Source organism: Schistocerca cancellata, chromosome 3 (assembly GCF_023864275.1).
Source record: "Schistocerca cancellata isolate TAMUIC-IGC-003103 chromosome 3, iqSchCanc2.1, whole genome shotgun sequence".
Lineage (NCBI taxonomy): Eukaryota > Metazoa > Arthropoda > Insecta > Orthoptera > Acrididae > Schistocerca > Schistocerca cancellata.
Window position 1 is genome coordinate 78,161,683 of NC_064628.1, and position 17,088 is coordinate 78,178,770.

The following is a 17,088-nucleotide window of genomic DNA, read 5'->3' on the forward strand; positions in this document are numbered from 1 at the left end:
AACCACCACTTGTGCACTCACAAAGTTTTTTGAATTGTCCTTAGAACCAGCAATGCTGTTAACCAGTCCCTTGCTGAATTATTAACACACGTGAAGACACTAACTGCTGATAGGCATAGTTAGCAAATGAAAGATTTTGATAGGGAACAAACAATGTATTTTCCTTAATAGTGTTCAATCCAGTCTTACAAATTTACTGTCTCTGATGGACACACGTCCAGATCATCCGCTCTCAAAACTCCGCCATCTCTCTCACCACATCCACCACTGCTGGCGGCTCACCTCCAACTGCGCAATGCTACGCGCTGTTAACAGCCAATTGCCCAACACTACAATGGCAGACTCCAACAATGCAAATCAGCCACAGACTGCACATAGCACAATCAGTGATTTTCATACAGAGCGCTACGTGGCGTTGCCAACATAAAAACCTAAACAGCCTACTTACATAGTTTTCAAAATTTTATGGGATTAACTCTAACGGGAACATACACTTATGATCCAAAGATTTATGACCACCAAATAAACAATTTTTTCAGCCTTCAGTTGCAAGGTAATTTTACTCGTGCACTTGTGTGTAAAATTACCTTGCAACTGAAGGCTGAAAAAATTGTTTATTTGCTGTACATTTCACAGTTGTTGACACGCTGCAATATGTTAAAGATTTGTAGCTTTATGACCACTGTTCACGACGAGACTCGAGTCCACGTGGTGACGATGCGGACGTATGAAGCGGTAACAGAAGCATATGAGCTGAGCAGATGCAAATGGAGAATCATTCAACGACGATACGGTTCACAAATGGAGAAACCTCACTCACATAATTCACTTTGACGAGCGGCAGATGTTATCCCTGAGAGTCTTTGAAAGAGCGCCTCAGAAACTGCGATGCTAGTCGGCTGTTTGCATGGTACCGTTGTGAGCATCTGTGGAAACAGTTTGAAAGACGGTGTAACCACGAATAGGTGACAAGCTGCTGGATGTCCGTGGCTTATCACAGAACATGGAGGACTTTGTTAGTTCCGACTGAAACCTGATAGTCAAGAGAAGGCAGGATTCGAGGCCGTAATCAGTTACTTATTGGTTGCCTTTTACATTTACACACATCTATTTTTATAACAGTAATCCACACGTTATTAAGAAGGAATAAACAACAGTGTAAATAGTAGTGTTTCCAGTGCGTTACTATTTAGCAAATCACCATAAAACTCAGATACAGATAATGTTTTAAAAAAACAAAGCCACTGTGATCACGGTTGAAGGCCTTACACGCCAAGAATGGCAATAAATTAAGAATGTTTAAGAACTCGCTGCAATTACAACGTACAGGTATTGAAATACTAGAAGTAAGTGGCCAGAAACACAGCAGAAGGTATCAGACGCCAGGAATGGCAGTAAATAAGGCTTACTGCTAAAACACAAATATCGAATTATTTTTTCAAAGCAAATGACCGCAATCACGGCTGAAGGTCTTACACGCCAGGAACGGCAATTATATAAAAAATTTAGAAACCTGCTCTAAAACAGCAAGAACAAGCAAAGGTTAATTAAAAGAAACAAGCAACTGACCACCAAACGGGTGAAATAAGATGATAGTAACATTATAACACAACCCTTGCAAGATTTATTCCAGAAGGCGACCGGAACTATTGACTAGACATAAATAACCTTTAAAGTAGGCATTACAAGGTATGGTAATAAATATTACGGTAATAAGACACAAGGACCAGTCACAGATGTTGCTCCAGGAATCGGCCTCTGAAAAGGTCCGGCAACTAACACTTTCGCGAGCGATAAGATAGGCAGCCAAGAGTTGCATTCACTTCACAGGATGGTAACTCAGACTAGTGGCAATCTAACGAATGACTAATGATAATCTTGCTGAAGCTACCTGACGTCCAATAAACCAAATACAAGAACGGAACAACACGCCGAAGCTAGAACCAGTGGACTGCACTACGCTCCCAGAATACTGTGCTTAGAGCGCCCGGAACGAGAAAGGAATCACTACCACCAGAGCAGAAGAATCACAAACGGCCTACAACCAAGAAAGCTGTCAAGACTACACGCCTCAAGGGACAGCAGCGGCAAGGCGAGTTAATGTACACTGCCGTTACATTCATTAACCCCCGGGGCAGGTAACTGGGACGTTAGCGGCCACTAGGCAGGGAAAATACCGCTGGTTGAACTTAACAAATTGTAACAATCTGAACGCAGTAAATAGTAATAAGAATAGTATCAAAATAGATGACAGAGGGATAGAAAAACAAAAGATGAAAGGCCGCTGGACCTGATGGGATACCAGTTCGATTTTACATAGAGTACGCGAAGGAACTTGCCCCCCTTCTTGCAGCGGTGTACCGTAAGTCTCTAGAAGAGCGTAGCGTTCCCAAGGATTGGAAAAGGGCACAGGTCATCCCCGTTTTCAAGACGGGTCGTCGAACAGATGTGCAGAACTATAGACCAATATCTCTAACGTCGATCAGTTGTAGAATTTTGGAACACGTATTATGTTCGAGCATAAGACTTTTCTGGAAACTAGAAATCTACTCAGTAGGAATCAGCATGGGTTTCGAAAAAGACGATCGTGTGAGACCCAGCTCGCGCTATTCGTCCACGAGACTCAGAGGGCCATAACACGGGTTCCCAGGTAGATGCCGTGTTCTTTGACTTCCGCAAGGCGTTCGATACAGTTCCCCACAGTCGTTTAATGAACAAAATAAGAGCATATGGACTATCAAATCAATTGTGTGATTGGATTGAAGAGTTCCTAGATAACAGAACGCAGCACGTCATTCTCAATGGAGAGAAGTCTTCCGAAGTAAGAGTGATTTCAGGTGTGCCACAGGGGAGTGTCGTAGGACTGTTGCTATTCACAATATACATAAATGACCTTGTGGATATCATCGGAAGTTCACTGAGGCTTTTTGCGGATGATGATGTGGTATATCGAGCGGTTGTAACAATGGAAAATTGTACTGAAATGCAGGAGGATCTGCAACGAATTGAAGCATGGGCAGGGAATGGCAATTGAATCTCAATGTAGACAAGTGTAATGTGCTGCGAATACATAGAAAGAAAGATCCTTTATCATTTAGCTACAATATAGCAGGTCAGCAACTGGCAGCAGTTAATTCCATAAATTATCTGGGACTACGCATTAGGAGTGATTTAAAATGGAATGATCATATAAAGTTGATCGTCGGTAAAGCAGATGCCAGACTGAGATTCATTGGAAGAATCCTAAGGAAATGCAATCCGAAAGCAAAGGAAGTAGGTTACAGTAAACTTGTTCTCCCACTGCTTGAATACTGCTCAGCAGTGTGGGATCCGTTCCAGATAGGGTTGATGGAAGAGATAGAGAAGATCCAACGGAGAGCAGCGCGCTTCGTTACAGTATCATTTAGTGATCGCGAAAGCGTTACGGAGATGATAGATAAACTCCAGTGGAAGACTTTGTAGGAGAGACGCTCAGTAGCTCGGTACGGGCTTTTGTTGAAGTTTCGTGAACATACCTTGACCGAGGAGTCAAGCAGTATATTGCTCCCTCCTACGTATATCTTGCGAAGAGACCATGAGGATAAAATCAGAGAGATTAGAGCCCACACAAAGGCATACCGACAATCTTTCTTTCCACGAACAATACGAGACTGGAATAGAAGGGAGAACCGATAGAGGTACTCAAAGTACCCTCCGCCACACACCGTCAGGTGGCTTGCGGAGTATGGATGTAGATGTAGATGTAGAAGTCGAGGAAAGCTAATCAGATCGGCTTTCCCCAAGCACTCCACTCGCTGCTCTTCGCTTCAGTGACACTACAAGCATCAACATGAACCCAAGTCACTGGAGAATCGCGAGATGTCACAATGGTGGAGGTTTTTGTACTTGAATAGGAATGCACTCATCTTAAAACCTGCATTATCTGATTTACGACGAGGTCGTGCACCCTCGTGACCACAGCCCTTCCATCCGGCAGTCGATGTGCGCCGGCAGCGGTCCCGGCGTGTTCTGGCACTGCGCGGACCTCGCTCCTCCTTAGTCCCCAACCGAACTGGCCCACTCACACGACGCGGAAAAACAACGACGTCTCCCCAAAGATGGGGCAACAGTTACTAGATATCGATAACAGCCGCTGCTGCCACTAGCGGACAGGCAACGCTTTCAAAACCGAGTGGCGCCAGTCAACACGAGAAGAGGACAAACAGCCGCAACCATGCCAACTAAACGATACCGTCTGGCCTCCGACAGAGGGAGGAAACCTACAAACAGCACCAACGCGAGTCGCAGCACGGCTCACAGACGTTGATTTAATTATGACCGCAGCCAGCATAGGATCTTCGATATTGATTCGCGAATCAGTGAAAACATGTGGCCTCGTCAGATGAATAACGATTCGCCACGTGGCGTCTGGATACTTCGTCATCCAGGCGGACGACTGCCCGAAACATGCACTGTGGCGTCGTAGAAGGGTATTGTGATATTTCGATCATTATCGCGGGTTTCCATGAAATCTGCGGTAATAACCGAGTGCACCATGACAGCTGTAGACCACGAAGGCACCTCACGTTGTGTCGAAGGAAGTTGAAATTAGTTTGAACCTTATGGGTGCGCTCTTGGAGGGCTCAACCAGTGCGCTGTTCACCCACGTTAATAAGCACTCAGCTGGCTCCAAGTTGTTCTCCTGTGTTACCAGTTTCCCGCTGGTGTTCACGTTACACTTGATCAACACAGATCATCCGTGGATAGGCCCTTTAAATGGGGAATGCTTGGGGGCTGATGATTAGTATCAATGCTTGAAATGCCACATTAAAATAACTATTTGGTTTAAGACACTTGAATATTGTACATTGCTGTAACAATCGCAAACTTAAACATAGGTACTATGATACAAAAGAAACGGGCTTGCTCACATCACTGACGAGGGGAATCCACCATAGATGGCCGGCCGGAGTGGCCAACGGGTTCTAGGCGCTACAGTGTGGAACCGCGCGACCGCTACGGTCGCAGGTTCGAATCCTGCCCCGGGCATGGATGTGTGTGACGTCCTTAGATTAGTTGGGTTTAATTAGTTCTAAGTTCTAGAGGACTGATGACCTCAGATGTTAAGTCCCATAGCGCTCAGAGCCATTTGAACCACCATAGATGACACAGCCGAAACGTCGCAGGGTTAAAGAAGGGTGAAAGCAAAGGGACACCTATTTTGGCTTGGCTGCTGACAGTCAATAGTTTCAGAGAAAATGACAAGTTTGCGACGCCACTTCGTCAGTCCCAACGGGCAGTGTAGAGCGGTCTAAGGCGCTGCAGTCATGGTCTGTGCGGCTGGTTCCGGCGGAGGTTTGAGTCCTCCCTCGGGCATGGGTGTGTGTGTTTGTGCTTAGGATAATTTAGGTTAAGTAGTGTGTAAGCTTAGGAACTGATGACCTTAGCAGTTAAGTCCTATAAGATTTCACACACATTTGAACATTTTTTTGGCAGTGTAAAGCCAAGACAGTGGCTAAGAGCACAGTTTCGCACTATTGCGTCCTGTGGACAGTTCCAATCTTATGTATTTTTTATCTGTTGTTACCGCGTAGATGTCACAAAAGTAAAAAGTATTCCAAATCTTATTAAAATAGATTTTATAATCGCTAATGTTATATAGTCCGCAGCTAGTAGTCTTGCAACAGCGTTCTCGCTTCTCGCGCACGGGCTCCTGGGTTTGATTCCCGGCGAGGTCAGGGGTTTTCCCTGCCTCGAGATGACTGGGTGCTGTTGTGTCGTTTTTATGATCACCATTACGGTCGGAGGAAGGCAGTGTCCAACCTCCTCGGCTAGGACCTTGCCTAGTACGGCGGTGCGGGTTTCCCGCATCGTTCCCTACGCTCCTCGGAGTATGAGACCTTATCTTCTTCATTATTATATAATCTTATTTAATTACCAGTAATGAAAAATATGATACAGTGTTTAAATTCGTGGACTGAAGTATACTTTTATACTTCAAGAGAACCAGTGTATTCCCCGGGTTGATAAGTATAAAAACATTCAAAGCATAATAAATCGGAGCACCAAAATGCGACTTCGCTGTGTGGAATAATGAAATAAAATGAATAAATGTTTGCTTAAAAGGTTCGTGGGTTTCTGAATGTTTGCTTGGTTTTAATTATTTGTCTACGTATAACATCTAGGGGGGGACCAACCACTGCATTATTTGCTATACCCTGATGATTATTTTTCACAATACTTCAACAATAAAAAAATATTTTTCTGTGCAGTAAAAGATAAATAATATTTGCAGATGTTAAGTTTTTAGTTAAATACGTAAAAGCTTATGTTCCCTTTTTAAGTAGGATCAAGTTAACGACAGTACTAAAGCTTTTAAACTGAAATACCAGAGTGAACATTAACTGAAAATTTTTCTACGTTCAGTAGCTTGCGTTCATATTAAGGGTTCCACATTGGCTAATAAGTACAAATCACATTTCCAAAACGATCACAGAGTTCCGTCTTTATTAGTTCGAGTGAATTATTCTAAGTCGACATTCCCACTATCTTCCCGAATTTTTCGTAAGTCCACGCAACTATGCGACCATAGATTTTATTAGTGTTCGCTGCGTACTCGTGAATATTAAAAGTCCATGACTCGTATTTCTAAAATTTCTGAACCCTGCAGAAACTTGATCGGACCGCCGCTCATACATACCTCCTTACTAACTCCATCCCTGGCAAAAAATCGTTTTGGACAAGATGGCGACCGCTATTTTATGCCTTCGCATAGACGTCACAAAAATTCGCGTACATATGCGTTTTCCATACATATTTCAAAGCTATTAATCTTACTGCACAAAAATTTGTATAATGTAAAATGGAATTTTTTTGAACTTTTCACTGCTGTCCTTATTTTTTACTGAGTTCATTAGGCTCCTTTAATGTTAATAAATCAGACACAAACAGAAGTGATACATTTATACATAAAAAACCTACGTCTACATTGATACACTGCAACCACCTTCATTATATTATTGATCATCGTGCATAAAATTGTCGTTTCTGTGTTTCGAATACATACTGTATTATGGAATGTAGTTTAAAATATGTAATATTTATAAAAGTTCTTCTAGTGTAGAACTTCACGAGCTCTATCCATGTTCACTTAGTTTAAAAAAATAGCATAAGGTGTCGAGAGGAAATTAATCTTAAAAGTTCGTTTTGAGTGTATAACTTTTGACAGTGAACAAATTAAAAGCTGCTTGTGTGATCGAGGGTGCGTTTCCACGTACACACAGTCCACCGTATTGGATCAGTTTTTTATTGAATTTCTCTCTATTTGTTGGTCACTGTAATCACTCATTTCCGCTATGGTGGGCCACCATTTCGACGCACCCCGCCAACGGCTAAGTACAGAGGGTATTTCCAAGCTGTCGACCCATAGCTGGAGTTCACCTGCAGCCGTGGGATTTCTCACACTCTCAATCTCCACCAGACACTGAGTTTGAATACTTCGAGGGTCATTCAATAATTAAAGAGACAAATCGGTCTGGAGAAAAAACCTTAATTTTTACAAAAAATACTTTTTCTACTTTTCAACATAATCTTCTTGAAAATTTATGCACTTGTTCCAACGGGCTACAAACGTTATTATTCCGGCTGCAAAGAACTAATTATCTTGAAGTTTGAACCAATTTACCATAAACTTTTTCACGTCCTCGTTGTCCTGGAACCTCTTCGCACGTAGCGCCTTCTTCAGTACACCAAACTAATGGAAATCACTAGGTGCTAAATCAGGACTGCAAGGGGGATGAGGCAGTACTTCCCAGCCCATTTTGTCGATGGTTTCACGGGTTAGTTGAGCAATATGAGGGGATGCGTTGTCTTGCTGGAGAATCACATCTCTCCTCTGAGATACATGATGACTCTCTCTCACGGCTGTCTTCACCTAGTTTAAAAGCAAATCCGAGTAGTTTTGGCTGTTCATTGTACAATGCTATTCGAGATACTCACAAAAAATGGATCGTCAGAATCGCAACACACCGCCAACATGCCTTTTCCTGCTGATGCTTGGGTTTTGAATTTTTTCTTGACAGGTGAGTTGGTGTGCTTCCACTCCACGCTTTGTCTTTTTGATTCTGGCTCATAATAGTGAACCCGGGTTTCATCACAAGTTAAAATTTTGTTGAGGAAGTGCTCACCTTCTCTTTCATATTGTTCCTTTAGTTCTGTGCACGCTTTCAACCTTGTTTCCTCGTGCAGCCGCGTCAACTCCTTTGGGATCCATCTTGCACATGTTTTCTGGTACTTCAGCTTGTTACAGATAACATTATGAACTGTACCAGTACTAACTTGAACTTTATCAACTATCATTACCACAGTCACACGGCGGTCGCCACGAATAATGTCATCAATTCGACTTTCAACTGGTCGGCCAGAACGGTGTTCGTCAGTCACTGAGTCGCGACCATTTCTGAACTGTTCTACATCTACATCTCCATACATACTCCGCAATCCACCATACGGTGCGTGGCGGAGGGTACCTCGTACCACAACTAGCGTCTTCTCTCCCTGTTCCACTCCCAAACAGAACGAGGGAAAAATTACTTCCTATATGCCTCTCTACGAGCCCTAATCTCTCTTATCTTATCTTTGTGGTCTTTCCGCGAAATGTAAGTTGGCGGCAGTAAAACTGTCCTGCAGTCAGCCTCAAATGCTGGTTCTCTAAATTTCCTCAGTAGCTATTCACGAAAAGAACGCCTCCTTTCCCCCAGAGACTCCCACCCGAGTTCCTGAAGCATTTCCGTAACACTCGCGTGATGATAAAACCTACCAGCAACAAATCTAGCAGCCCACCTCTGAATTGCTTCTATGTCCTCCCTCAATCCGACCTGATAAGGATCCCAAACGCTCGAGCAGTGCTCAAGAATAGGTCGTATTAGTGTTTTATAAGCAGTCTCCTTTACAGATGAACCACATCTTCCCAAAATTCTACCAATGAACCGAAGACGACTATCCGCCTTCCACACAACTGCCATTACATGCTTGTCCCAATTCATATCGCTCTGCAATATTACGCCCAAATATTTAATCGACTTGACTGTGTCAACTGCTACACTACTAATGGAGTATTCAAACATTACGGGATCCTTTTTCCTATTCATCTGCATTAATTTACATTTATCTGTATTTAGAGTTAGCTGCCATTCTTTACACCAATCACAAATCCTGTCCATGTCATCTTGTATCTTCCTACAGTCACTCAACGACGACACCTTCCCGTACACCACAGCATCATCAGCAAACAGCCGTACATTGCTATCCACCCTATCCAAAAGATCATTTATGTAGATAGAAAACAACAGCGGACCTACCACACTTCCCTGGGGCACTCCAGATGATACCCTCACCTCCGATGAACACTCACCATCGAGGACAACGTACTGGGTTCTATTACTTAAGAAGTCTTCGAGCCACTCACATATTTGGGAACCAATCCCATATGCTCGTACCTTAGTTAGGAGTCTGCAGTGGGGCACCGAGTCAAACGCTTTCCGGAAGGCAAGGAATATGGCATCCGTCTGATACCCTTCATCCATGGTTCTCAAGATATCATGTGAAAAAAGGGCGAGTTGCGTTTCGCAGGAGCGATGCTTTCTAAAGCCGTGCTGATGCATGGACAGCAACTTCTCTGTCTCAAGGAAATTCATTATATTCGAACTGAGAATATGCTCGGGAATCCCGCAACAAACCGATGTTAAGGATATGTAACAATTTGCACAATTCATAGAACCTTCAACATGAACTTTAGACATTCTACAGTATATATTCATTGGTTTCTCGCCTTCAGCAAGTTAAAAACTAATAACAGAACGTTGTTCAAGTAATGTGTACGTTTCAAGTGTACTCGCCATCTTGAAATGTATTTTTGAGACTTTAAACAAAACAATGTTGATACATCAGCTGATCAAGGTTCATCCCAGTAATGCCAACTTAAAGCCATAACAGTACCAAACTTGCACTACCAACAGTTTTTCCCCCAGACCAAGTTGTCTCTTTAATTATTGAATGGCCCCCGTACATTCGTCTGCTGAGGCTTGCCACCATCTTCTGGCTAACGCCACAGCTCTGGCGTGGTTTGCCGCTGGGTCCACCCCAGTGCGATTGGCACGTCCCCTCAGATGAACAAACACCTGCCCGACCTCGCGGCTCCGTTTCTCGTCGCAACGATACAAGCGCACGCAGCCGCATCTATTTTTTAAAGTTTTGGCATTCAGAGATATTTGGCTGTAGCCTAGTAATACGGCAACTTGCTACAACATACATGTACAGAATGGGGTCGTAAGTAACAAAAAAAACTGTAATAATTGTGCCAATGCATCTCCCAAATGGTTCAAATGGCTCTGAGCACTATGGGACGTAACAGCTGAGGTCATCAGTCCCCATCTCCCACAAAAATTATTTTAATATTAAAAAAAATTGAAATCTGGGAAAACATATCGGGCTGTACCCTTGTATGTATGTACGTATTGAACTGGGGACCTAGAAACGGCGGAGAGGCTTCGTCCCCGTCATAGCCCTCAAGGGTACACAACCGCACAACAGGCTACAGCAGTCCACTTATAACACTACCGTCTGCTACTGCTATACCATAACCTTAAAGTTGGAGGCAGGTTGTGAAATAAAACTAGCTTACTAAAGCAATAATGGTATAACGCAACAGAGCATTGTTACCCTCTGAGAGGAATTTTGCTAGGTTGACCGTGTTGTACCTAACGGAAATGGCTTATCAGAAATGAAAGTCAGAATTAAGTAAATATTTGAACAGTAACAAACCATATTTTTTGCCTAGCTATACCGTTTAAAGAATAAGGAAAACGGTCGCCAGCCTAATTAGGCAAGAGAAAGATTAACATTCTTGTTCAAGAAAATAGTTATTAGTAACTTTAACGAATAAACACAACCTATACTTTGTCACACGCGAGTGCAATGAACTCTGCCACATACATATGTTTACGGTAAGATTGAAACTAACAGTTAGAGCAGCACAAACTATTTGCAAAACTATAACAGATACCGAAACACACTATTACTTTCAGGGCTTGTTCAAACTGAATGGTCTTTATAACATTACTATTAACATTCACTGCAGAATCATAAATTGGACATAGGTTAAGTCTCTCTCAGTTAAATACTTTACTGTTTAAAATGAAAGTTAATTGGAATTCACTAACAGGTTACTTCTCACTGTCTTTTGAATAAAGGTATTATTGTTTTCATAAATAGTGGTAAAGGATAACCTGTGGATTCTATTACACTAATAATATGCACTTTCAATAACCGAAAGAAACAAGTGCTTGGCAAGCCAATACGACTTTCCACAAATGCAATTCACGACTTTTGCTGCAGTGAGACACTATGTTGACAATTTTACAAGAAACTGAATCACCTTTTAAAATTTACTACAGGTAGCACTATGATCATTAACTAAGCAAAACTTTAGAAGCCTCAGTTTTATGAACTTTTAATCTTTAAAAGAAACAGCCACAGTCTTCTACTTGCAAGTAAATGATTAAATAGGTGACTTTGAAACTCCACAAAACTATAAATTAGACTAATTACATCACTGGGAGGCTTTCACAAGACTACATTTACTACCTCCCACAATTGCACTAAATCTACAGCAAATCTGAACACTCCCTTCTTACCAAAGATCAAACAACATTATTTAATGTTCTGAGGCTTTCATTTTTTTTCACAAACTAGGCACTCGGTAATCATAGTTCAAATGGAGAGGAACCTGAGAGGTGTTGTGATAGGGAAAAAAATCAAGGTAGGTACATAAATTCAGCTATAAGTTACCTTATATTTGAGCACTCTAACACACCCAGTAAGCTGATCCTTCACTGTACATTATCATAGTACTCCTTTACAGTGATTGCGCAATGTGGTGGCAACTGCATGTTGGTAGGCGGATTTATAGACAGAATTGCTGGACTCTGGCCTTTCTTGGTGACGATGATGAATACCAATTCCAGAATTGTTCCAGCTATTTATCCATCCGTCCGAGGCATTGGAAAGTAGCAGAAAAAGCCTCTCTCGGAACCAGCACAATATCCAACATTTACATGGCAGTGCACAGTTTGGCAGCTCGTCCCCGACTGACTCTCAAATCCACCTTTTCTACCTAGGCCAACCACAATTTGCGCGCGCTACACAGTTCCGTTCCCGAGGGGAACCACTACACCTTTAACACACAGAATAACTAAGAACCCTAAGTGAAGGTCAGCAATTTACATAACAGCAACGAAACGCATTAAATAACACAGAACATTTGCACATATTGACATTTCTACAAAAAATTATTCACACAGAAATCACAATTATGTATAGTAAGTTTTGTTCCCTCCAAATGGGACAAAGAATTTAAATGACAGATACACTACACTGCACAGAATCAGACCACGACATCAAAGTTTTAACAAAGAAAGAAGTATACAATTTTATGCTATCGATTCAAACACATTTACAGATACTCAATGTTATAACATTAAACCAAAGCATAAGCAAAATAAATCAGTACAGCATTAGAGCTATGGTGTTACACACTCACCTCACCGCCGCCCCATACCGAACCCAGGGTTATTGTGCGGTTCGGCTCCCAATGGATCCCCCCCCCCCCCCCCCCCCCCGGGAACGTCTCATTCCAGACGAGTGTAACCCAAATGTTTGCGTCTTAGAGTAATTATGATGCACGCGTACGTGGAGACAGTGTTTGCGTAGCAGTCGCCGACATAGTGTAACTGAGGCGGAATAAGGGGAACCAGCCCGCATTCGCCGAGGCAGATGGAAAACCGCCTAAAAACCATCCACAGACTGGCCGGCACACCGGACACCGGGGACAGGCACGCCTTCCCGCTCGGGAAGCACCGCATTAGACCGCACGGCTAGCCGGCGGGCTAGGCCGTACCCTTCCTAACTCATGCAGCAGTATTTCTACGCTAACCATTAGCTTGGAACATATTTAAACATTTGTATGTTTGTGTGCGAACCAAAGCAGTAAATAAAAGCGGAAACAAGAAATTTAAAACTTATAAACGAATGAATTTAATCTCTCGTATTTCTGTGTGTATCCGTATGTACAACTTGTCTGGCAAACAGTAAATAAAGAGAAGTTAGTAGCACAACAAGTCACTTACAATTACTGCTTATCGGTCAGAATTCCGTGCCCCTTTTACTTTGTATCAAATAAGCCATGTCAGACAATAATTTCCCTTTCGAACATACAAGGGGCGATCAAAACGTTTCCTTTCGAAGGCCGTACTGTATAGAATCGGTATGCCAGTCAGGAAAAATCCCTGTGAGCATTGAGGTAATCAACCCACTGACACGCCAGGTTGACGTCTTCAGTCCCTTAACAGCGCTGTTAAGGGACTGAAGACGTGATAATCGCATTAGGACTATAGGGCGGGTGCTCTGGTCCAACGTCTGCGTATCTCCGAGGTTAACTGGTGTCTTGTGGCGCAAAGCGATCAGCATAGAATTTGGCGCACCAGTCCGTAAACAAGGTAGCACTTCAGGGATACTTTTAAATGGACAACCATGATGCAGTTTGATGGTTGCAGTTGGTACACAGGGGTACCTCAGCATAACAAAGCATCTGAGGTGATACTTGGGTAGCTAGGTTTTCCCTTTTTGCGCTCCCTCTTACCACTACAAGGCCTCCACATTCATCATGTGAAGATGGTGCCATATACCCTTCAGTCTCTTAGCAAACTTCTGCACGGACGATGCATCCTCTAAAGGGGATGATTTACCTAATTTCAAGTGGACTGCATCTTTTGTCTCATATGAGGATAACCTGGTACTCGCGGAGGATATGTCCTATCACGTATGGTAGTAAAGCGTTCCACTCACTATGATAACTGTTCACATAATATCTTAGCATTTTCTCTATCATTTGGCGTGCCATGTCTGTCCTCCCATTGGCCTGCCGATGTATTACATTACTCTGGAGCTTCCTAATTTTTAAAAGACGACACAACTTCTTCACAATATCAGTTATAAAATAAATGCCCTTATTCTTTTTGATGGTCTCTGGCAACCCAAACTTTAATAACCAATTGATTGGAGGTCCAAATGTTTTTCGTGGACTCCATCTGAACTTTACCTGTGATGTACAAGCAGTGTTTGGAGGTAGTACCTAGTTGACACTTGCTGTTGTATGGGCCAATCAAGCAGATTATGGTGGCCTTGAAGCATTTCCAGATGCTAAAATTTTGGCTTGGAAGACATGGAGTATAGCTGAGACTACAGGATTCTTGGCTAAACAGCCTTATGGTACTCTTGTTCCAAGCATGCCATTTGTTTTGACTACGAGAAGGAAGAAGAAGTTAAATGCTGATGAGTACCTCTTTTTATGGGCGAAAGTCGGCAATGGCAAATGTAAAATAAAGATCAAAGGTGATTGTATGATTTATTATAGACAATAAAGTGTGTTCTGTCCTTTCTTTATCTCTTTTCCTTATCTCCTTCCCATTACGTGAGATACTGCATCCGATTGCTGGTTTGGTGCCACAGTCATGGATGCAAATAAGGAAAAATGGTCAATTACAGTTCAAAAAATACTGATTCCCTGCAGGTATCCATGCGAAGGAAGCAAAGATTGTCTGTACTGATAATTTTGAATGGTCTGCTAGCCTCAGGTAAACTCTGCAATGGAATATGTTGTTGACTAAGTTCAGTATTTTGTGCATACAGTAAACAGTTTATGACGTACTATACCATATCTTATTTCAGTGTTTTCCACTAAGAATTTTCAGCATCATGTTGTCTGTAGCTCGTTGGCCTTTATGCCCTGTTAAGATAGAGCCACTGACTGTCCTAACACTTCATCTTGTAAACTTGCCGCATGATTATGCACCAACCACACGTTTTTTTATTGTATAATCCTTCATCGTCAGTACTTGAGCCTCTGTCGCCAATTGTTGACAGTCTTTATCAGCAGTCTGAGCCTTTGTTCCATGGATATACATTCTATGGCATGGCCTCAAAATCGATCTCACCTAACTATAAAGCCCACCGTATCAGGCTGCTTAAGGCTTAAGTCCCAGATTTTATATCCTCTCTACTTCGACCATCATCAGTTATTTTGCTTCCCAAATAGCAGAACTCATCTACTGCTTTAAGTGTCTCGTTTCCTGATCTAATTCCGTACAAGTAGCAATGGAATAAGTGAATCCATAGAGCAAACCGATCATCTATTTTTCAGTAGTTAAGTAATTTTTCTCTGCCTTGTTTAGCTGTCTAGAAGCATAAGCTACCATACACTCTGCTCTGTTAGTTTCCTGACTCAGGACACACCTCAAGGTGAGGTTGCTCAAATCATATGATAATATAAATTGTCTTTCATAGTCAGGGAATGAGAGGGTGGGATCAGTGGTTAGCAAATCCTTTACTCGTACAAACGCTTCATCACTCTCTGGGGTGCAATGACATTTCACCATCTTCTTCAGCAAATGTGTTAAGGGTCTAGCTAATTCTGCAATTTTTGATACAAATTCTCTATAATAATTAGCTATCAACAGGTAAGACTGAAACTCTTTCACTGTTCTGTATATCAGGAATTCCTGCACAAATTGCACAATCTGAAGGTCGGTTCACACTCCATTCTGGCTGATAATATGGCCAAATAGCGAATTTCTTTCAGTACAAAATGGCACTTTGCTAAACAGCACATGTCACTCATAACTGACTAAAGATGTCACGTAACTGATGTTCCTGGATGTCCTTAAAAATGACTGTAATATCGTCCAGATACACCATGCACTCTGCTGGTTTCAAACCATGCAGTACACCGTCCAACAGGCGCTGGAATTTCTTCAACACAGACTTTAATCTGAATGGCATTCGCCGCTTTAGATTGCCCCTCTGATGCTACCTCTTTCTGAAGGGACCCAACCCACAAAGTGATGGGTTGTTGATTAGCAGCATTGCCAAAGGTACGCAGCTTTTCTGTGGTGTTAAGCACTGAGTACACATTTGTTATTGTCTTTCTTTTCGTTTAAATACCTGTGATAACAACAAAATCAATGAACCTTATTCCCATCTGGGCTCTCGCTTACAGAAAATGACTACTGGTCCTGACGATGGACTGGTGATCTCTTCCAGGATTCCATCATGGAACTGTTGGTTAATAAATTCCTCCATCATTGGTTGTATATGATGTGGAATTCGATATGATTTTCTATACACTGGGGGTTTGTTCTCAGTGGGAATCCTATGCTGCATTAGCAGTGTAGCTGGTAATGGACTGAGAGCGTGAAATAATGGTTCAAATGGCTCTGAGCACTATGGGACTTAACATCTGTGGTCATCAGTCCCCTAGAACTTAGAACTACTTAAACCTAACCAACCTAAGGACATCACACACATCCATGCCCGAGGCAGGATTCGAATCTGCGACCGTAGCAGTCACGCGGTTCCGGACTGAGCGGCTAGAACCTATAGACCACCGCGGCCGGCAGCGTGAAATAACTCTACATATTCTTCTAATAATCTTTCCCTCTACTCCCTACCATGTTCCTCCAAATGCGACACCTTCTTCCACAGTGCAGCTGGGTCAACACTGTCCTGGCTTCGAGTATTCTTCCCTTAAGTCTCTCTCTGATTCTTTCTGAACCAAAACTTCCAAGCTAGCTACCAGTGCACCTCGTGATATTTCCACTTCTTGGGAACCGAAACTGTCTACACTCACAGGCACTACTTGGATTCTGTCAACGTTTTCTTCACAGGATCAACTACAGCAAGCAAAACACTGTCTCCTATCCAGTTCTCCATTTTCCTTCAAGGGTTCAACTATACATAAAGCATTAAGTGGCTCCACTCAAAATATCTTGCTTACTTCTCTATATTACGTCTAATGAGTCCAGACTAACAAAACCTAGAATTCCTCTGCATATGGGGAGATGGAACAATGCCCCATTCAACTCTGCTATGCACTGTAGTAGACCGACTTTGGTGTGGTGTTAGTCATAAAATCTTTCCCAAGCATGACGTTGTTGCAAAAGCATACGCTAGAGAGAGCTTCCACACAAGTCTTCCCTCCTCACCACATTCAGAGCC